The 22,522-nt window shown below is 40.9% G+C and overlaps 1 long non-coding RNA gene across 1 annotated transcript in view; it reads right to left on the bottom strand.

The window, feature by feature from the left end:
• LOC306645966 overlaps nt 1-19,624 on the bottom strand; it is a 33,013-nt gene extending 13,389 nt beyond the window's left edge. The window contains exon 1 of the long non-coding RNA XR_013759769.1: nt 19,533-19,624. This is a non-coding gene — a long non-coding RNA (uncharacterized lncRNA). The remainder of the gene's footprint in view (nt 1-19,532) is intronic.
• Between the last annotated feature and the right edge of the window lie 2,898 nt (nt 19,625-22,522).

The following is a 22,522-nucleotide window of genomic DNA, read 5'->3' as shown; positions in this document are numbered from 1 at the left end:
GTCCATTCCAAGTTTTCTAAGGAATCTCCACACTGCTTTCCAGAGTGGCTGCACTAATTTGCAGCCCCACCAGCAATGTATGAGTGTACCTTTTTCCCCACATCCTCTCCAACACCTATTGTTGCTTGTGTTCTTGATAATCGCTATTCTAATTGGGGTGAAATGGAATCTTAGGGTAGTTTTGATTTGCATTTCTCTTATTACTAAAGATGGTGAACATTTATTTCATATGTTTGTTGATTGCTTGTAGATCTTCTTCTGTGAAGCGTCTGTTCATATCCTTAGCCCACTTGTTCATTGGGTTACTTGTATTCTTGGTGTAGAGTTTTTTGAGTTCTTTATTCTGGAAATTAGTGCTCTATCTGAAGTATGAGTGGCAAAGATTTTCTCCCACTCTGTAGGCTCCCTCTTCGCATTGCTGATAGTTTTCTTTGCTGAGAGAAAGCTATTTACTTTGAATCTTCCCAGTTATTGATTCTTGCTTTTATTTCTTGTGCTATGGGAGTCCTGTTAAGGAAGTCTGATCCTAAGCCAACAAGTTGAAGATTTGGACCTACTTTTTCTTCTATAAGATGCAGGTTCTCTGGTCTGATTTCAAGGCCTTTGATCCATTGTGAGTTGATTTTTGTGCAGGGTGAGAGAAAGGGGTTTAGTTTCATTCTGTTGCATATGGATTTCCAGTTTTCCCAGCACCATTTGTTGAAGAGGCTATCTTGTCTCCATTGTATATTTTTGGCCCCTTTGTCTAGTATGAGAAAATTGTATTTATTTGGGTTTGTGTCTGTGTCCTCTATTCTGTACCATTGATCTACCTGTCTATTTTGGTGCCAATACCGTGCCATTTTTATTACTATTGCTTTGTAGTATAGTTGAAGGTCCGGTATTGCGATACCCCCTACTTCACTCTTGCTGCTAAGGATTGCTTTAGCTATTCTGGGTTTCTTATTCTTCCAGATGAATTTCATGATGGCTTGCTATATTTCTGTAAGGTACATCATTGGGATTTTAATTGGAATTGCATTGAATGTGTATAGCACTTTTGGTAGTATGGCCATTTTGACAATATTAATTCTGCCTATCCAAGAACATGGGAGATCTTTCCATCTTCTAAGGTTTTCTTTAATTTCTTTCTTTAGTGTTCTGTAGTTCTCATTGTAGAGGTCTTTCACCTCTTTTGTGAGATTGATTCCCAAGTATTTTTTTTTTTTGATGCTATTGTGAATGGGGTAGTTTTCCTAACTTCTCTTTCTGAAGATTCATCACTTATGTATAAAAATGCATTGGATTTATGAGCATTGATCTTGTAATCTGCTACTTTACTGAATTCACTTATGAGTTCTAAAAGTTTTCTGGTGGAATTTCCAGGTTCCCCTAAATATATAATCATGTCATCAGCGAACAGGGATAGTTTGAGTTCTTCTTTTCCAATTCGTATCCCTTTAATTTCTTTGGTTTGTCTAATTGCTCTGGCTAGAGTCTCAAGGACGATGTTGAATAGAAGTGGTGAAAGAGGGCATCCCTGCCTTATTCCAGATTTTAGGTGGAATGCTTTCAGTTTTTCACCATTTAGAATGATATTGGCCATGGGCTTAGCGTAGATGGCCTTTACAATGTTAAGGAATGTTCCCACTGCTCCAATTTTTTTCTAGTGTTTTGAGCATGAAGGGATGCTGTATTTTATCGAATGCTTTTTCTGCATCTATCACAGTAATCATGTGATTCTTAACTTTAAGTTTGTTGATATGGTGAATGACATTTATTGATTTCCAGATGTTGAACCAACCTTGCATCCCTGGGATAAAACCCACTTGATCGTGGTGCACTCTTTTTAATATATTTTTGTATGCAATTTGCTAAAATTTTGTTGAGAATTTTTGAGTTGATGTTCACTAAGGATATTGGTCTGAAATTTTCTTTCCTCAAAGTGTCTCTGTCTGGTTTAGGTATCAGGGTGATATTGGCTTCATAGAATGAGTTTGGGAGGGATCCCTCCTCTTCTATTTCATGAAATACTTTGAGAAGTATTGGAATGAGCTCTTCTTTAAAGGTTTTGTAGAACTCGGCTGAGAACCCATCTGGTCCCAGACTTTTCTTTGTTGGTAGGCTTTTGATGACTTCTTCTATTTCATTACTTGAAATTGATCTATTTAAATTGCGTATGTCCTCCTTGTTCGGTTTAGATAATTCATATATCTCTAGAAACTTGTTGATGTCTTCGAGGTTTTCTATTTTGTTGGAGTATAGATTTTCAAAATAGCTTATAATTATGTTTTGTATTTCAATCGTGTCTGTTTTGATATTTCCATGTTCATTCTGAATTTTAGCAATTTGGGTTTTCTCTCTTCTTCTCTTTGTTAGTGTGGCTAAGGGTTTATCAATTTTGTTTATTTTATCAAAGAACCAACTATCTATTTTGTCAATTTTTTCTATTGTTTCTTTTGTTTCAATTTTGTTGATTTCAGCTCTGATTTTAACTATTTCCTGTCTTCTACTACTTTTGGTGTTGCTCTGTTCTTTTTCTAGGGCTTTGAGCTGTAGTGTTAGGTCGTTTATTTGTTGATTTTTTCTTCTTTTATTGAATGTGCTCAATGAAATAAATATTCCTCTAAGAACTGTTTTCATAGTGTCCCAGAGATTTTGATATGATGTTTCTTTGTTCTCATTTACCTCTAACAATTTTTTAATTTCCTTCCTGATATCTTCTGTTATCCATTTATCATACAATAGCGTATTATTTAATCTCCAGGTGTTGGAGTAGTTTCTGTTTTTTACTCTGTCATTTATTTCTAATTTCAATCCATTATGATCTGAGAGAACAAGGTAGTATCTTTATCTTCTTGTATTTGCTAACAGTAGCTTTGTGGCATAAAACATGGTCTATTTTAGAGAAGGATCCATGTGCTGCTGAGAAGAAAGTGTATTCACTCTTTGTTGGATGGTATATTCTATATATGTCTGTTAAGTCTAAATTACTGATTGTGTTTTTGAGATCTGTGGTTTCTTTGTTCAATTTTTGTTTGGAGGATCTGTCCAGTGGTGAGAGAGGTGTGTTAAAATCACCTAGTATTATTGTGTTGTGGTCTATTTGATTTCTGGAATTAAGAAGGATTTGTTTGACATACATGGATGAGCCACTGTTTGGGGCACAGATATTTATGATTGTTATGTCTTGCTGATTTATGCTTCCCTTAAGCACAATGAAATGTCCTTCTTTATCCCTTCTGACTAACTTTGGCTTGAAGTCCACATTATCTGAAATGAGGATGGATACTCCAGCTTTTTTGCTGTGTCCATGTGCATGGTATGTTTTTCCCCATCCTTTCACCTTTAGTCTGTGGGTATCTCTTTCTCTTGCAGGCAGCAAATTGTTGAATCTTTCTTTTTAATCCAATCTGCCAGTCTATGTCTTTTCATTGATGAGTTCAGGCCATTAACATTCAGGGTTATTATTGAGATATGATTTGTATTCCCTGTCATTTGGACACGTCTTGATTTCTCCTTTATTTCGCTTTTCCTTTAGGATAGTTCTTCCCTTTGCTGATTTACATCATTGTTTTTCATCTCTTCCTCATGGAATATTTTGCTGAGAATGTTCTGTAATGCCTGCTTTCTTTTTGTAAATTCCTTTAGCTTTTTTTTATCAGGGAAGGATTTTATTTCATCGTCAAATCTGAAGGTAAGTTTTGCTGAGTATAAGATTCTGAGTTGGCATCCATTTTCTTTCAGAGCTTGAAAAATATTGTTCCAGGCCCTTTTAGCTTTTAGGTTCTGGATTGAAAAATCTGCTGATATCTGTATTGGTTTCCCCCTGAATGTAATTGGATTCTTTTCTCTCACAGCCTTTAAAATTCTGTCTTTATTTTGTATGTTAGGCATTTTCATTATAATGTGCCTTGGTGTGGGTCTGTTGTAATTTTGCGTATTTGGAGTCCTATATGCCTCTTGTACTTGATTTTCCATTTCATACCTCAGATTTGGGAAATTTTCTGATATTATTTCATTGAATAAATTGTTCATTCCTTTGGTTTGTCTCTCTAAGCCTTTCTCAATCCCAATAATTCTTAAATTTGGCCTTTTCATGATATCCCATAGTTCTTGTAGATTCTGTTCATGATTTCTTACCATCTTCTCTGTTTGGTCAACTTTGTTTTCAAGATTAAACATTTTGTCTTCAATGTCTGAGGTTCTGTCTTCCAGGTGTTCTATCCTATTGGTTATGCTTTCTATGGAGTTTTTAATTTGGTTTATTGTTTCCTTCATTTCAAGGATTTCTGTTTGTTTTTTTCAGTATCTCTAACTCTTTATTGGAATAATCTTTTGCTTCTTGTCTTTGCTCTTTTAACTGTCGATTGGTGTGATCATTCAATGCCTGCATTTGCCCTTTCATCTCATCCTTCAATGCCTGCATTTGCTCTTTCATCTCCTCGTTTGCTTCCCTGATCGTTTTGATTATATACATTCTGAACTCTCTTTCTGACATTTCTTCTGCCATGCTGTCATTGGATATTATTGCTATACCATCTAGGTTTTTTGGGGACATTTTCTTCCCTTGTTTTCACATATTGCTCAGTTATCTACCCCTCTAGTAATGAAAGTCTGGGATATTGCAGATTTCCTCTATTGACTAATATTGTCTCTGTAGATTTCCAAAAACTCACCTCTTAGCCTTCAGTAGCCTGAAGTCTTGAAGGAACTTGATAATGCGGTGCTCCACTAGGAAGCTGGCCTTCTGGGGTGGTGGCCTTCAGGTGGGGTATATTCCCTGGTGGCTCTTAATTGGTCCTGAGTCTCAATACCTCCTCTTCTTGGCTCCTGGGTCTTGTCAAAGGTCCTCTAGCCTCCCGTAGGTGTCTCAGGAAGGGAGTTGTCCTTCCAATGATGATGGCCACGTCCTCAGGAGTAATTCAAAATGCCTGCACCAGCCTATAAAGAAGCCTCTGGCTAACTCCTTGGTGGGGACAAACCTCAGTGTGGTGGTTGGGCAGGGTTGTTCAGTGGTGGCATCTGTCTTTGGCCTGGTGGTTGGGCGGGTTGGCTACCTGCCACCCAGCTCCGCAAGGCCGGCAGGTTGGGTGCCCTCCTGCTACCTCCACGATGCAAGCGGCCTGACTCGCCCGCCAGCCCGCTCTGACCTAGGTGCAGGGGTCAGGTGGGGTGGCTCAGTTATGACGTTGTCGCCTTTATTTTCTTAAGTCTTTCTGTCCTTAATTCTAAGTTTTACTCTATTGTAACGAGATCTCCTCACTTCAGCCGAATTCTGCCCAGAAACCAAGAACTACTACTTCCTGTTAGAGATTTTTCCAGAGCATGATTCCTAAAGCTGCAGAAACTCAGCCTTACTGTTCCTTCTTCCTTTCTTATTGTCATACAGGGTCTCTCTTTAGTAGCCTCAAATCATAAAAAAATCAACATTGGTAGAGTGTCCAAGATGTTTAAATATTGATTTGGTTTAATGACAACATTTCTATCACAGGCTCTGAAACACAAAGAGGCAGTTTTGTCTTCTCGTAGCTCCTATTACAAATCCTCCAGCCCACGTAGTTCTTAGACATCTCTACAGCGACACTTGAGTGAACTTGAGCTATCTTCATAAGAGCCATTTTCAGGAGATCAGTCTACTTTCATCTCCCCTTGACCAAGCATCAAGGAACACCTTCTGATTTAGGGAAATGATAATTTCCGTGTCCTTTATTGGTAAAATGGATGAGTCAGTAATATCAACATGACAGCAAGGTGAGAAATGAGATCCAACAGCAAGATGCTAAGGTCCCACTAATCTTTACAATCACTTTTCAGTCTGGGGACCTTTATCCTCTCCAGAGTTTCTTGCTTCAGTCTCTTTCCTGGGGAGTGCACACCTGGGGACAAGCTTTCTGGGGAGGGCCGGGGAAGAGCTTCAGGGAAGATCCTCAGTTCAGGGTGCAATCTTTCACTTAATTCCCCTACGTTAAACTCTCAGTCCTTTTGGTGCACCCTTTATGATGTCTGGTGTCCTGTACCTTCTGTGTCTTTCCAATTCAATCTACCCAGGCCTGGGGGATGGAGGAAAGTAAAGCTGATGTGTAGACATCTTTAATTGACCCTCTGCTGCCCTGTTATTCAGTCTCTGGTGTCTTTGAGTCCAGGTTTTTTAAAGCATGAATTGGTGGTGCCGTACTCTATCCACTTTTTGATTGTCAAGCATCTATTGAACTCTGTCATTGACTGCTGCTTCCTCTCCTGTGTCATTGGCCTTGTGTATTTTTCCTTTTAAAAATTCACTTGTAATCATTTCAAAGAGTCACAGGAGAACTAGAGAAATAGTAAATATTGGTCAACTTAAACTAGAATTTCATCCATTTAGATTTAAAGAGTTCTTGCTCACTGTTATTTCTAACCTTCTCTTTAGCCTTTTGATGCCATTGGATTTTCATTGGGTTAGATGAAGGGACATCAGATCCCATCACATGAATCCTTCTTAAAGAGGATACCTGGGTATTGTTCTTTCTGAGATCCTTGTATGCTTCAAAATGTTTTTCTTCCGCCTTCACATAGTAATACCATCTTGTATGTACGTCCAACTTTTATCTTATTTTCAATTTTATCATATCACTGTATTTTCCTCTTACTAGGGTTCATTTGGAAGCTAGAAATATAGTTGTGGTTCCCAGTGCTATAGAAGTCTGGTTCTACTCTGATTCTCTTTTGTAAGGAAGAGTATAAGATTCTTTTTGTCTTCAGAATAGAAAAATTTAAGTATTTAGGGCTTATTTTTGTTTTTGTTTGTACTAGTTTTGATACGAAGTATTATTCTTTTTATTCAGTAAACCCTTAATATTTAAAGGTTTGAGTCAGATCAGGGTTTTCTTCCATTATTTCCCTAATTATTATTTTTCCTCCATATTAATATATTCTATATTTGCATGTTAGATTTCCTGTGTTTATTCTCCTGATATATTTCCCATTCAGCATTTTATTTTCTTCGAATTATCACCCAGTGTGGTCAGACATTATTTCTTCCATTTGATCCTCAAAACTAGCTAATAAGGCCAGGCATGGAAGCATACGCCTGTAATCCCAACAACTTGGAAGGTTGAGGCAGGAGCTTGGCAAGTTCAAAGTTAGCCTGGGCAACTTAGTGAGATCCTGTCTCAAAGTCAAAAGTAAAAAAGGGCTTGGGATGTGGCTTAGTGGTAGAGCACCCCTGGGTTCAATCCTCAATACTTAAAAAAAAAAAAAAAAAAGCAAATAAATTCTCAGGAATTAGGGAATATTTGTCTCCTCTGATTGTCATAATAAATACTTCAGACTAGGCAGTGTGTACAACAGACATGTATCCTCACATGGCCTTTCCTCCATGCACATCATGTGGGGCAGGGCAGGGGCTAAGAAAGAAAGAACTCTCTGATGTCTTCTCTTTCTCCTCCTCTTCCTTCTTACTTTTCTTCCTCAGACAGACAGTAGTCATCTTGGGTTAGGGCTCCATCCTTCTGACCTGATTTAATCTTAAAACCTCTGAAGGCAGATACTGTTACTCCCACTGCTGAGCATCCTGCATGGTTCTCTGCATGATTTAATGCTTGGTAAATATTTTCTGAAATGCATGAATAAAATAAAATATGATATCTTATAGATAAAAAAAAAATAAGGAGAGTGCATAAGTCCAAATTTGTCTAGGCCTAATGATTTCTTGAACCTAACTGCCATCATGATTAGTTGAATCATCATCTTTCTAATCTAAATCTTCCACTGCACCACTCAGCAAGAAGCAATGGTCAGTGCTGAACATAAACAGAACAAGCGGCTCCAGGTTGCTTCTCGTTGCTTCTAGATACCGGCATTGAAGTCTTGTCTTTTACCTACACAGAATTGTTCGAGCATGATCAACTAAATTGTCAAGAGAAGGAGTCTCACAGAGAGAATATAAAGAGACACCAATAAATGCAGCCAAGAAAAACTCTGTGTTTCTTGGATTCTGAGATCCTAATCAGAAAACATGGTGTTCAAGAAACTAAGATGTGGCCCCTGTACTATCCAGCTCTTAAAGCCAGACTGCCATTCCTAGTTCTTTATGTTCCACTTGGAGAGACAGAGGATCCTCAAGAGCAGCTGGGCACAGAAGTGGAGACAACGGGTGTTAGTACAACTTGGGTAGCATGGTCTCCACATGAAGGGCTGTGGACAGGCTCAGGCTGGGTCAAGATGGAATGGTCCTATCCCATGTGTACTGTATCTCCTTAGTCCTGGTATCATGCTAGCGTCACCTTTGAAAATATTCGAGGGTCCAGGACCCATCCTCAGACAGTCTGGGCTGGGGACTGGGTATCAACATGTTGTAATCTCTCTGGGTCAATGGAATGTGTAGTCAAGGACAAGAAGCACTAGTTTGTGAGCTGTCATTATTAACCCAGGGCTGGATTATAGATCTGAGAAGATTCAGGTGGCCTCCTGGGCAATGAGGAATGTGTGCTTAAAACTAAGTGGAATATGAGATTGCTAATGTAGAAAGTAAACTTGAGAAATAGTGCCTTTTGATTCAAAAATATTCCCTGGGGTTGGGGTCAGGGTAAATCCTCCTTTAAAAAGTAAGCATTCCTACTTTTAAAAATGTTTCCAGGTGTTTCTGCCATGCTGTCCCTTCACAAGTCCCTTCCTTTCTCAACCCTCTCCCCAGCCCCAGACCTGTCCCAGGAGCCAACGCTGCAGGAAATCGTAGACAGGATATGGAAGATGAGTTTGTGAAGTGCTTTCAATCCTCAGAGTTGAAAATGCTAAGACAGACAGAACACATACAGGATAAAGAACTGAAATTCGACATAAGAATGATCACTTTTATAGAGCAAGAAAGTAGAGGGAGAAATCAAACTCATAAAGACAACTTCCCTGATTTCTTGTGCTCTGTACAGAGACTAAAAAGCTTACCAGGCCGCATGGTAAATAAATGAAAGCAGACCAATATGCATCCTGCCAGCTCTTCCAAATTATCCTGAGGATGTAAAAATATCCAAAGGCCCACGCAGAACACAGAGGCCTTTCCTTCCCTGCTTCATTTCAGGTCTCACCTCCTGGGCTCACCAGTCATTTACACTGACTGTGTTGCCTGTCCCTCAGTCTATCTGAAAATTCATCTCTTCCAGCTTAAGGCATCTTACCCTTCTTCCAGCCTCCTCTTACGGCTGCTCACCCTTTAGGCCTGCTTCATGCTGGATCCTCCATGAGCCCCCTTGCCATTGCCTTTTGGGACTGGGTCTCTTGCTCCCCTTGCTGCACCCTCTCTGTGATTAAAGTTACTCTTTGTCTCTTTGCTACACTGTGAGTTTCTCCCAAGGGCAGCAACCACCTCAGCCCTGATCCATACACATGCCGCCTAACACAGTGCCTGGAAAAACAATGCTTACTTTGATAGTTGGGCTTTTATCTCCCTTTACTTCCTCTGCAGGCTTCTAGAACAGTCCCTGCTCTTGTTCTTCAGAGAATAATGGACACACTCCGTTATCCATCAGTGAAAGGAACTACAGCCACTATGGAAGGGCTGCCCCATCTGGTGGGTGACTTCAGTCACCCACAGGGCCAGACACTTGGGTCCTCAAGTCTAGCCATCAGCACTGGGTGGTCTGGTGTCTCACAGTCCCATCTTATTTGTCTATAAAAGCCAGGTCGACTGGGCTTCCTTGTCCTGTGCGGTAGACCCACAGGGCAGAGTTCATTTCCAGCCTGCCCTCCTGCAAGAGGTGGTGAGGACATAATTGCTGAAATTGCCCAGGGGAGAGAGGATTCCATGCAAGACTTTGGTGAATGATCAGCTAAGCAGATGATCAAATAAAAATATATAAACTGTGCTGTACTCCTCAGCCTCTCCAAAAAAATATTGCAATAATTCTTTATAAAGTGTTTAGGAAATACTTCTCTGTTCCTGGAAAAATTCCCTGAGCATAATTACTATTCACATTGTAAGGATAGTTTTCAGCAAAGCTTTCAGGACTTGCTTTTCTCGGGGAAGGGCTCTTTCACAAGAATTCTGTTGGGCCTGATGACTCTGGGATCGCTTCAGCTCTCAGCCTCATGATTTAGATCCCAAGCCCATCGCAAAGGCCAGTGTTACTGTCCCCATTTTACAAGTGGGAAAACTGAGACTGAAAGAGGGCAAGTGTCCTGCCCAGAGTCACACTGTCCCTCGGTGATGGGCTTGGCTCTCAGAGCCTGGGTCTCCACGGCCTGAGCTCTCTCCGCCATCCCAGGCTGCTTCTAAGAGAGGAAGAGCAAAGAGAGACCAGAGATTCCACCTTTGCCCTTGCTGCATTTCTCCAAGGTTGTTGAAGACACAGAGAGCCTGATCTATAACTCTTGTCGCTATATTCTCACCATGTCAGTATATTCTCCTGTGTGGGATGTTGGATTTGGGGTATGGTTTGACCTTGGACTGGCCTGCTCAAGGGGAAAAGTTTAAGGCCACTGCTCACAACGTGACGTGGCTCTAGAGAATCTGTTTCAGGCCACAGTTTCAGAAATTAAAATCTTCTAATCTGGGACTTAGCTTTTGACCTCTAACAAGGAGAGTAAATAAGCAAACCCAAACAATACAAGTACGGCACAGAATCGTGGAAGCCCAACCTAGCATTTTAGCAATTAGGGGTACTTGTCCATAAAGCACTTAAAAATCCATTTAGACTGTCCAAGTCGGTTCAAGCTCTTTAATCTTGGATAAAGTAAACAAGTCTGTTTTTAAGGGTGATTTTTTTTTTAAAGCAAGGATATTGAGAGAGAGAGAGAGAGAGAAAAAAAAAAATAAGACATTCAAGGCTAGACCTTTGGACCTCAGTAATGTGTAACAGCTGCAGATGCTGGTCAGACCTTTCAGTGATATTTTCAGTCTGCCAACGCCAGCTCACTCTTTCACAGATTGAAAACAACACATCCCTTGAAGTATACTTTGCTTTTCATTTGTGACTTGAAAATTCCTTAAGGGCAGGGCTCAAACATTATTCTGTACCCCACAAAGTGTAGCTCAGCCCGTGGGGTCTCAGCAAATGCTTGCTAACACTCTGCTCATTGGAAGCAGCAGACGGAGTCCTTCAATCAATGGACGGATCTCACCACAGCCCACAGGCACCCCACTCCCCAGCAGAACCATCCCCTTCCAAGTCCAAAAAGCCTCAAGCTTCTCAAGCTCCCCACATTGGTCAGACACCCGGGCACATTTCTGCCCTTCTGCCTCTACCCCATCTCTCTCGGCTGAAGAGGACTTCAGAGGACTTTTCCTGACCTCCTTGATACTTCCTTTGCTTATTTTTCTGCTACTGGTCTCTTGGCAGTGAGTTCTGCAAGGCCTGGGTTCCCACATATTTCTCTGTGTTTATTTGTTTAATGTCTGTTTTCCCCACCACACTCCATAAAGAGAGAACAAGTACTTTATTCACCTCTGTGTCCCCTAAGCCCAGCACGGGTTGCCAGCACAGGTACTGAGCCGAGCTGAGTAACCTAAAGGAAAACGTGCCCTTGAACCAACACAGCTCGGCCGTCGGATTGCTCACATAAGGCCGCGAGACCCACATTTAGTGGGCATGATGCTCCATTGCAGCTTTCAGGGGCCAGGGGAGAAACACCAGGGCTTCTTTCCTGAACAACAAGCACCTACAAGAGAATTCCTGGAAATAGGTGGCCAGGCTGGGTGGCGGTTTCCATATCCACTTGGGGAAATCGTTTGGTGGAATTTCACTCCTTTAGTTCTTGTTCAGCTAGATGTTATTCCTCACCTAGGTAGAGAATTTCCCCAAACCCTGGCCACTTCCCCTGCCTGGGCGGGCTTCCATGAAGCCAGCAGCCAGCTCCCATGTGCATGTGTGCGTGTGGACAGGTGTGGCACCGTCAGGCAGCAGTGTGCTGAACTTTGGACCCCCGCCCCCCACCCCTTGGAGAGCAAACACTTCAAAGCTGTTTGAAGACCAAAGAATCACAAACAAAGTATTTAATCTTGAGTCCCTGGACACTCACTTAAGGTAAAAAAAAAAAAAAAAAAAAAGAAAAGAAAAGAAAAAAAAAATGCCACCAAGGCACCACATTCCATTCCTCAACTCAATAAAGAAAACATCACAAACGCAGCACCAGGGCTCCTAAAATGAGCCTCTCTGGATTTTCTTTTCTTTTTCATTTTGATCTCCTGTCAGGATTGAACACTCTTGTTCTTTTTTATTTTGAAGTAATTGAAGAGTCACGGGAAATTATAAACATAGTACAGAGAGACATTACCTACTTGTCACCCATTGTCCCCAGGGGTTACATCTTACATATTTGTGTGATACAATGCAGGTGTGGTTCTCTGTCATTTTATCACCTATGTAGATTCCTGAATCCACCAGTACAATCATGCTAGGCCATTATGGGGTCACAGTCGCTCCTTAGTCCCCACCTTCCCGAGTCCCTGGAAACCACTCAACCTATTTTCAGCTCATGATTTTGTTGCTTAAAATACAGTAAATGATGTTTTGAGGTTGACTGTTTACATTCAGCATAATGTTCTTGATCCATCCAGACTGTTGTGTAAATTAATTTTTAATTGCTTTTTGTGGGGTGGTCCATTTATTGTGGTGGCTACTTACTGTAGTTTGTTCACCTGCTCAGGGGCATTTTGATTGTTTCCAGTGTTTTACTGTTATGAATAGAGCTGTTATGAACAATCATATAGAGGTTTTTTGTTAGGAGAGCCGTTTTGATTTCTTTGCAAGTGTGATTTCTGGGTCATATGGGAAGTGTATGTTTGGTTTCTTAAGGCATTGCCAAACTATTTTTCAGAGTGACCATATCGTTTTAGATTCCCATAAGCAATACATAAGATCTATTTTCTCCAAATCTTTGCTGGTGTTTGATTTTTGTTTTAGCTGTTTGAATATTTGTATTGTGGTAACTCATGTTTTTAATGTGCATTTCCCTAATGAATTTAAATCAGTTTTAAATCTTTCTTAGGAATACTGTTCTAGGGTTGGGGAGATACCTCAGTTGGTAGAGTGCTTGCCTCGCAAGTACAAGGCCCTGGGTTCAATTCCCAGCACCACCAAAAAAAAAAAAAAAAAAAAAAAAATGTCCTGCAGCATCATCTAAACCCCACACTTTATTTTATAGCTGAGAAAACTAAGAGACATAGAGATTAAATGACTCGTCATCTGCAGCCAGTTCATGTGGAATCCAAAAGCAAACTAGGGTTTCTGACTTTCAGGGAGTGAAACAAGAATGGGAAAGCACCAAGATGTGCACACAGCTATGTAAGTACTCACAAATGGGTGTGGGAGATTGAGTATGTTCATAATCTGATAGTGAGATGGTCCCAGATTTGTGAACCCCAACACCCTGGAATCAAGTTCTGATTCTCATTTGCTGTGTGCTCTCCAGGAAGCCAGGTCAGCCACCTGACCCTCAGTCCTTCACTTTGGAAACAGTTCAAGTAAGTGGGACTTGACTTCCATGCCCTGCCTTGAGGGCCAGGCTGGTATCACACTCCAAGACAATAAAAGACTGAAAACAAGGTGTCACCCAGTTTTCCTGAGTACCTTTTTAAATGTCCAGGAGGGTCCTTTGTAAATGCTGGTGGCTTCACAAGCTAGCATCTACAGTAGAAAACGAGAAGATGGATACTTTGCTGAAGAAGGATTGTGTGAAATATGTAATTTCTCCTACTCATGCAGCAATTACAGTTTTTTTATTAATTCCTCACAATTATCAGATTTGAAGGTCTAAAAAAGTTATTTTATAGCTTACTGTCTCTTTTTCTCCAGTTGGAATATCCTGAAGTCAATTAAAGCCCCAAATGAACAAACAAATTGGAAATTCAGAGGAATAATCCAGAGTTTCTTGCCTACAGTAGAATTTTCTTACTCTGGGATGGAAAATACTAATAAATGTTTGGGACATTCGATTAACTAAATAAGGGCAGTCTTATTCCTTCTTTCCCACTTGCATGCCTTTTATTTCCTTTTCTTGCCTTATTCTGCTGGCTAGTACTCCCAGTACTACAGTGAGTGTGAAAATCCTGGCTATCTGACGCCTTAGCAGAAAAGCTTGCATGCTTTCATCATTCAGTCTGGTGTTAACCACAGTTCAGTAAATGTTCTCAAGGAGAAGAAGTTCCCTGCTATTTCCAGTTTTCCGAGACTTTTTATTATCATAGGCATTGCATACTATCGAGTGCCTTTTCTGCATCACTTGATATAATGATTCTAATTCTTTAATATTTTAATATGGTGAATTACACTGAATGATTTTTCTAAGCCACCTGTCATCCCTGGAATAAATGCCCCCGTGATCATGTTGCATAATTCTTGTTATATGTTCCTGAATTATATTTGCTACCATTTTGTTTCAAATTTTTGCATTCATGTTGAGGGTCCTTTTCTTCCTTTGGTATTATCTTTGGTTTTGGTATCAGGGTTGATATTATCTTCATAAAATTAGCTGGGAAGAGTTCTTGCCTCTTTTATTTTCTGAAAGAAGATTGTGGAGAATTAATGTTAGGTCTTTAAACATTTGGAAGCATCCTCCAGAGGATCACTCTGGGCATGGGGATTTCTTCTTCAGGAGGTTTTAATGTGAGTTCAATTTTGTAATTAATTGGGTCATTCAAATCCACTACTTCATATTGGGTGCATTCTGATGGTTTGTATTTTTTCAAAGCCATGCTCCATTTCATGAAAGTTGTCAAACTGCTATGTGTGGACTTGTTCATAGGAGTCCCTTGCTAACTCTTGAATTCTGCAGGGTTTGTAGTGACACTGCTTATTTCATCGCTGATATTAGTAATTTGTTTCTTCTCTCTTTTACTCTCTGTTAGTATTGCTAGAAGCTTGTCAATTTCATTGATCCTTTCAAGGAACCAGATTTTTGCTCCATTGATTTTTCTCTATTGCCTCCCTGCTTTCAATTTCATTGATTTTTGCTCTTTATTATTTCCTTCCTTCCTTTTGCTTGCTTTAGGTTGATTTTGCTCTTCTTTTTCATTTCTTAATGTGGGAGCTTAAATTATTGACCTCAGACTTTTCTAGTAAAAGCATTTCATGCTGTCAATTTTCCTCCCAGCATAGCTGTAGCTGCAAATTTTGATAGCAAGCATTTTTGTTTTCATTCATTCAATGCATTTTTTATTTCCCTTGAGACTTCCTCTTTGACCTAGGGATTTAGAAGTTTGTTTCATTTCTAAATGTTTGGATATTTTCCTGTTATTTTTGTTATTGAATGGCAATATGTTTTCCATGAGGTCAAATAACAAACTCTGCATTATTTAAATTTTTAAAATTTTGTTGAGGTCTATTTTATGACCTGTGATATGGTCTTTCTTGGTGTGTGTTTCCTGGGCACTTGTGTAGAACATGCCTTCTGCTGTTGTTTGGTAGAGTTTTTAATAAATGTCAATTAGTTCCAACTGGATAATAGTAGTGTTGTGTTCTCTATCTTTCCTGTTTTCTGTCTAGCAATTCTGACTTTGTTGAAAGATGGGTTTTGAAGTCTCAACTCTAATTGCAGATTTGTCTATTTCCCTTTTCAGTTCTTTTAATTCTGCTTCACATATTTTAAAGTTCAGTTGCTTGATGCCTACGCATTTTAAATTGGCACTTTTTTCTTAGTGAATGGACTGTTAACATTATGCAATGTCCTTCTCTGTCTATAATAATTTCCTTTGCTCCAAAGTCTACTTTTTCTGACATTAATGTACCCACTATTGATTTATTTTTATTAATGCTTGCATGGTATATCTTTTTCATTCTTTACTTTCAACTTACCTACACTATGATATTTGAAGTGGGTTTCTTGTAGATAGCACATATTCACTCATTTCTTTAAAAAATCTACTTTACCAAAATACTTTAATTGGTGTATGTGTCCATTTACATTTAGTGTAATTATTGATATTTAAGGCTTACATCTGTCTTTTTATTTATTTTTTTCTGTTTATTCGCTCTGATTTTTTATTGTTTTACTTCTCTACCTTCCTGTGGTTTCCTAAAGCATTTTTTAGGATTCCATTTTAATGCTTTATCTAAAGCATTTTTTTTAGCATAGCTCTTTAAATACCTTTTTTAGTTTTATCAGCTTCACCTTCTTCCTCCTCTCCTTTTTCAACTCTAATAACACAAATTAGTTCCACGTGTCTCTTAGGTGGAACAAGACAAAGTTTAAACAGAAGGAAAGACATGTAATTTGCATGCCACACAATCTACCCTTTGAAAGTGTACGATTCAATCCCTTTTAGTATGACAAACAGAATTGTGCACCCATCACCACTACCAACTTCACAATGTTTTCCTTATCTCAAAAAAAAAAAAAAAAAAAAACCTGAATTCCTTAGCTATTAGCCCCCAATTCACCATCCTCAGTCCTAGGCAATCACCACTACTTTCTGTTTCTATAGATTTGCCTAGTCTAGATATTTCACATAAATGAAATCATACAATATGTGATCCTTTGTTACTGTATATGAGTGTACCTGTGTGTGTATGTGTGTATATTTATTTGTCTGTATAATGTCTGCATGTTATACAAAAACACAATGGAAGATCACTTGGTCTTTAAAAGGAGAGCCTGCCATTTGCCACAGCATTTTGTCAAGTTTTTTTTTTTTCACCTATTGAAATAATCATGTGGTTTTTATCTTGTTTTATCTTTCATTCATTCTGTTAATAAAGAGTATAACATTGATTGATTGATTGATTTGCATATGTTGAACCATCCTTGCATTTCAGAAAGAAATCATATTTGGTCATGATACACTTTTTTTAAGTGTGTGGTTGACTTTGGCTTATGAGTATTTTATTGGGGATTGGGGATTTTTGCACTGGTGTTTACCAGGAATTGATCTGTAGTCTCTCTCTGTCTCTCTGTCTCTCTGTCTCTCTGTCTCTCTCTCTCTCTTCTGAGTCTACTTTCACATGTGATGGTCTCATATTCCCTTTGGAATTTTCTGAACTGTCTCAGTATCTTATAATATCCAAGTAAGCAAAACCGAAATCTCACTTAAACTAGTTCTGCAAGAAATTAATTTGCCCCTTCCTGAATATTCCTAAAACAAAGACTATAGATAGTATGTCTTATTCTAAATTCCTTCTGTATTTTTCTCAGTGACTTCTCTCAGCTCTGCTTCTGTATTCTCTTGGCATTGCTTTGACCCAGACATCAGCAAAGCTTTTTCTTTTTAACATTTTTCCTTTCATTTCCCAGATGCCACTGATACGATGCTATATGAGTAAGGATGTGCTGAAGGTTTGGGGATAACAAGAGGGAATTATTACCGATGGTATATGCAACAGTAATAAAAGTGACCATTCTTGCCTTGGGTACCTTTCACCGGCTGCACCCATACTCCTGACTGCTGAGATTGCTTAGGGAAAATCCAACATTCCTGATGTTAAATTTTCCAAGCAGAGCAATTTCTCCTTTTGTGTTTTGATGAACACAAAAACAAGCAAAAAGGGCCAGGGGAGCTTATTTATAACCAAAGGGCCATGAAAGCATTGTCTTAAAGAAAGGAATTATTTTCTCCCTGAGAATAAACTTCATCTTCCCAAACACAAAAATAGTTGAAGTTAGTTCTTTAGCAGCATTTACCCCCATGTTTTAAAATGATCATTTTTTTTAAACCATAAAACTATTCATGGGGTCTGACAAATTTTTTTCCTAAGATGTGAATACATCCATATGAAAAGTATTTCAAGGTTTTAAAATCAAACCTGATCACACCACATGCTTCAAAAAGTCTCAGTTTCCTCATCCGTTAGACTGTAGATGCTCTTCCCCACTTCATGGAACCATTGTGCTATGCATGAGCTGCACAGTGTGTGACTAATGTAGTGATCTGGTCCACTGTCCAGCACACAGAGCATGCTCAACCTGCTAGCTGGTCTGACAATGCAGAGTCCACTTAAAAGAAATCTTTAGAGACCTGAAATATTTGTGGGGGAGTTACCACACCTTACCAAATACACGAGTCTCTTTCCATCTGTAGAGTATTTATTTTCTACAACTGAAAGAATTCCAAAAGTTACTCAGAGGATCAAAGGGGTCTTCAGAATGCCTCTTCCCCAAATCTCTTCCTCTTCCTAGTCACCCCATCAGTACATTAGCATGTTATCTTGACATTAAAGACATGAAAAAAGTCTATTAACTTTTAATTTTCAAAGTACAAAATTCCACAGTTATTTTCTTAATCTAATGTGCTTTTCAATAATGTAAAACTATTTACAAGAATTTTTAGGTTCACATTTAAGTTCACTGTCCCAATCTTTTCTCAGCCATCAATATCCCTTGAATTGTGTTGTTTTGTTTGCTTTTAAAAGAAAAGGAAAGAATGACGTGCAGTAGCTTTCCTCTGAGTTTAACTAGAATTCCTTCTCACATGCTAAATTGAATCACCCTGATAATGTTCCCTCCACCTCAGACCTTCTGAGTTTTCTGTATCACTAAGTCCTTTGCACAGCCTGACTTGATGACAGCCATTTCCTATGGGTCAGAGGGCTTTCAAAGCCATTTTGGAACTTTCTTTTCCTCCTGTTTAGGTATAAATGGCAATTCCAAAAGAAAAGAGATGGGAGTTTAAGGAGGCTGACGGCAGACCTTCAAATGCCTTTCATCTCAAATCCTTAAAAGTTAATAATATCCCTGTCTTGGTTTGAACTCCCACAAAATCGGAACCAGAGAATAGGATTTGGTCCAGGTGGATTTGGGGGAGGTCTCAGGAAGCAGAGGTGAAGGAACAGGGACAGAGTAAGATAGGAGAATCTACCAAGTGAATAGTGGTGGTTGCTGCTGTGGACAGCCGGCCTCAATTTTGTTAGGACCTTTGGCAAGTGTACAGATTGCCTACCAGAATGTTCCATCCAGAAGATGAGAGGACAGATGTTTGTCTACTGGCTCTCATTGTGCACTGGTTAAAGGTGGCTGCTGGGGTGTAACCTCCCTATACTTGCAGCCCATACTTGCTTGATCTGAGGCTGCAGAGATGGCTCTCAGGCAGAAAAATGGGAAATTTTCTTCATGTTTGAGGAAAACATTGTCCTGTGAACCCACAGGGTGCTTTCTACCAGAGCTATGATGGAAATCATAGCGAGGCTAAGTCCATATCACAAGGTGCCCAAAGTGTCAGCTGCAAGCACATTGTCCCACCTGAAGCTACTGTTCTGTTTCCCCACTGCATCTCGGGTGCTGCTCCCCCACCAGTCACCATCCAGTCACCTGTCCTGGTCCACAGGACGTGGGCATGGAATTTACTAACCTCCTCTCATTGGTGCGGAGGCTTTAAGGAAAGGACCACTTCCTCCATTTTCCTTCTGACCTATCCCTTTGTCCATGTGCTTCCTTCTGAGAACTCCTATGTGTCTGAAAGAAGTTTGCAGCTTCAAATGGCTCCAATGAAAACCACCATTTAAGAGAGCATTTTGGTTGATCACAAAGGAAGGTATCCGAGAATGATCTGATCCTTCCTAGAAGGTCTCTCCTGCCCACCTCACCTGGCACACACCCCAGTGCCCAAGACAACCCCATAGCTGAATTTGGCACTACCCTGTGCTGCCCCTTACCATCGTGCTTCTCCCACTTGTTCACACGGGTTTACTGGACCATCATCCATGTCATCAGGAGCTCATTGACGGTGATGCAGTCTTCATTTCTATGCTCAGGACCTAATGTAGTGCCTGGGACAAAAGGAGGGAGGGACAAGAGAAGGGAGGAGGGAAGCCAGTTGCTAAGAGACAAAAATGATTTGCTTGTATCAGAGTTGCCAAAGATAAGTCATCTGACCCAAGTGGGGAATTCCCAGAACTCACCATTTAAAACAATCGTTAGCTGAAACGCATTGCAAAATGCAGTACTTACTTAGGCACTTATTTATTTTTGCCCTTATTATTGTTTAAGAGAGATGCTCCAAGGGTCAGTGACTCAGACCACCAGGTGACTTGGCTGTGGTTTCCTATGAGTCAGGCCTACCAGACAGCCAAGGACAGAGGTGAACAGGAAACTGGGCCAGAGAAAAACCAGAGAAATGGAGAGAGACAACACAAATGTCCAGGAGGCTTCCGCCCAGCTCTTTCAGGCCAAAAGGGCAGACAAACCGTGAACTTCCAGATCCTCATGCTTGAGTGGAGACTACTATTCTCACTTCAACTTGAAGAAACAGGTGGGGGAGCAATGGGGTAGTGTATGCCTGGGGAACTCTGGCCACTTCCTTCCCCAGCAGAGCCTGCCCACATGAGAATACAGGGAATGTAGATGAGAGAAAGGCTGTTTTCCTTAGGTATTTGTTTGGGTAAGGAAACATAAAACAAGAATATGAGCATTCACATAAACTGTGACTTCTCCCTCCGTTCTCTGTCCCCTGCATCCTCTCTCCCTACTCTGACATCTTAACAATCCTGATAGCTGCCTGTTACACAGAATATGCACATGAATCAAGAGAAAGAAAGGGAAGGTCTGCTGCTTTTCCTTGAAAGCACAAAAGCACAATGACATGAGATGTCATCAGACAGAGTAGTGCAGCAACCCTGGGTCTCCTCACAGCCTCTGGCAGCTGCCTGCTCTTGTCTGATCCAGCCCTTGGGACAGTTGCCATCTAAAGCAACCAGGAGAAGCAGGAATGTAAGAGACTCTCGTCACACAAATTGCTGAGTGTTGCGCACAGGAAATGATACGTTGCGTTCGTAATTCTATTTACTGCAGACAGAGCACTTTCTTGTATTTCCTGTTATCTTCTGACAGCCCTGAAATGATCAGTATTTACAGATGCAGAAACCAAGGCACCGACAGGTTAAGTGGCACACCCTATGCCACACAACTAATACTGGGAGGATGCTGGCATTGAACTTTGGCTGTCTGGGCTTTAGTCAAATGCCGTTTCCAGGACCCTGCAGCAAATTCTCACTATCTGGTCACCTAGAGCCTCTCTTAACTTGCCTTTTCAATCCTGAGAAGAGGCATTTGTAACTGAATCCTGGCATATCAAGGGTTATGTATGGCAGATAATGTGCAACTTGGAGAAATATCAACTGTGTCCAAAAGGAGATCTGATGCCTCTGTTTAACCAACTTCTAGAGAAAGACAGTGAACCTATTAGGTAGACGTTGAGCTGAAACTAGAAACACTGAGTATTTGTTTAAGGTGGTTGTCACATGCAGCATTAAAATCAGGAAAAGAAAGCTGGAAGAGGGAGACTAAAGCTCTTCCAGAGCTGACAAGACTCTCCGAGCTGAGCTGCAAGGACCCAGGAGCGAGGGGAATCAGAAGATGCACGTATGCAGCTCCACAGGCTGCACCGTGCACTCAGCCCACACGCCCACTGGTATGTGATCCCACCAGGCCTCATGGAGAGCGCTCAGGGCCTGGGTCCTTTCTAGGAAGAAAGGTGTCCTAGTGCTGGGTCTGGTGCCAGTTACCTGGACTGCCCCTGCCTCCATAGAGGCTGTGGAGAAGAGGAGGTCTGCTGCGTGGGAGCCACTGCACAGCAGGGCCAGGCACACAGGGGTATCAGGGAACAGGGTGCTACCATCACAGAGAGTGGGAGCCCTGGATGCAGACCTGGTTCGTGGTTTTAAATATCATGCAAATGCTGGCAATTCTGGGAGGCGTGTTTCCAGACCCGACCTCCCTCCTAAGTTCTAGACCCCTCGGCTGGTATCACACAGTTGGAGATGTCATGGAATCTCAAACCTAATTTGTTTAAAAAGGAACCCGTAACTCATTCCTCTCACCGGATGCTGGACTCTGGGCATTGCTTCTGAGCTACTCTCTCCTCCTCCCTCCTACATGCTCCCGTTACTACATCCTAAGATGGTCCCAAATCCATCCGCTCCTTGCCCCGCCAAGATCTCCTCCCTAGTCCTAGTCTCATCACCTCCTACTTGAACTGCTGAAGTCATGTCCTTCCTGGGCTTCCCACTTGTACTCTGCTCTCACAGAGCAGCCAGAGTGGCCTTACCAGAGCATGGAGCAGATTGTCATTCCTCAGCTCAAAACCCTCCACAGCTGAATCCGAATAGCAACTAAACTCTAGAGGAACCAGCAAGGCCCTGCAGGCTACAGCCCGACTCCACCACCTCACCTCAAACGGTCTTTCTCTACTCATGGCCTCCCAGCCCCTCCAGTTCCTCTGCAGAACCAAGTCCTTCTGCGCTTTAGGGTCTTCACGCCATCAACCCTGTGCCTGGAATTCCACCCTGCCTTTTGTGGGGCTGTCTCCATATCTGGTCAGTCTGAGCTTCAGTGTCGCCTCCTCAGACCTTGCCAGAGGCCCTTCCTGTCAGTGGAAAGACGGGGCCCCTGTTCTCTCTCAGAGCACCCAGTGTTTGCTCTCCTGGTGAATACCATGATTCATGAGTACGTCCTTATCTGGTGTTCTGTTTGGTGTTTGGCTCTCCCACTGGACATGAGCTGCCCAGGAGAGGAACCCTGCAGTCCCACAGCTTAGCACGGCCTGCTGTGTAATAAGCAACCAGTAAGTAGTTGCAGGATGAATGAACAAATAAATTTAAAATTAATAAGTAAGTTTTAAATTAGAGTTATTCGCTATTTGTTCCCT

This window comes from Sciurus vulgaris (genome assembly GCF_902686455.1).
Source record: "Sciurus vulgaris genome assembly, chromosome: 16".
Lineage (NCBI taxonomy): Eukaryota > Metazoa > Chordata > Mammalia > Rodentia > Sciuridae > Sciurus > Sciurus vulgaris.
Note: the sequence above shows the minus strand (reverse complement) of the source record. Positions and strands in the feature narration are given on the sequence as shown.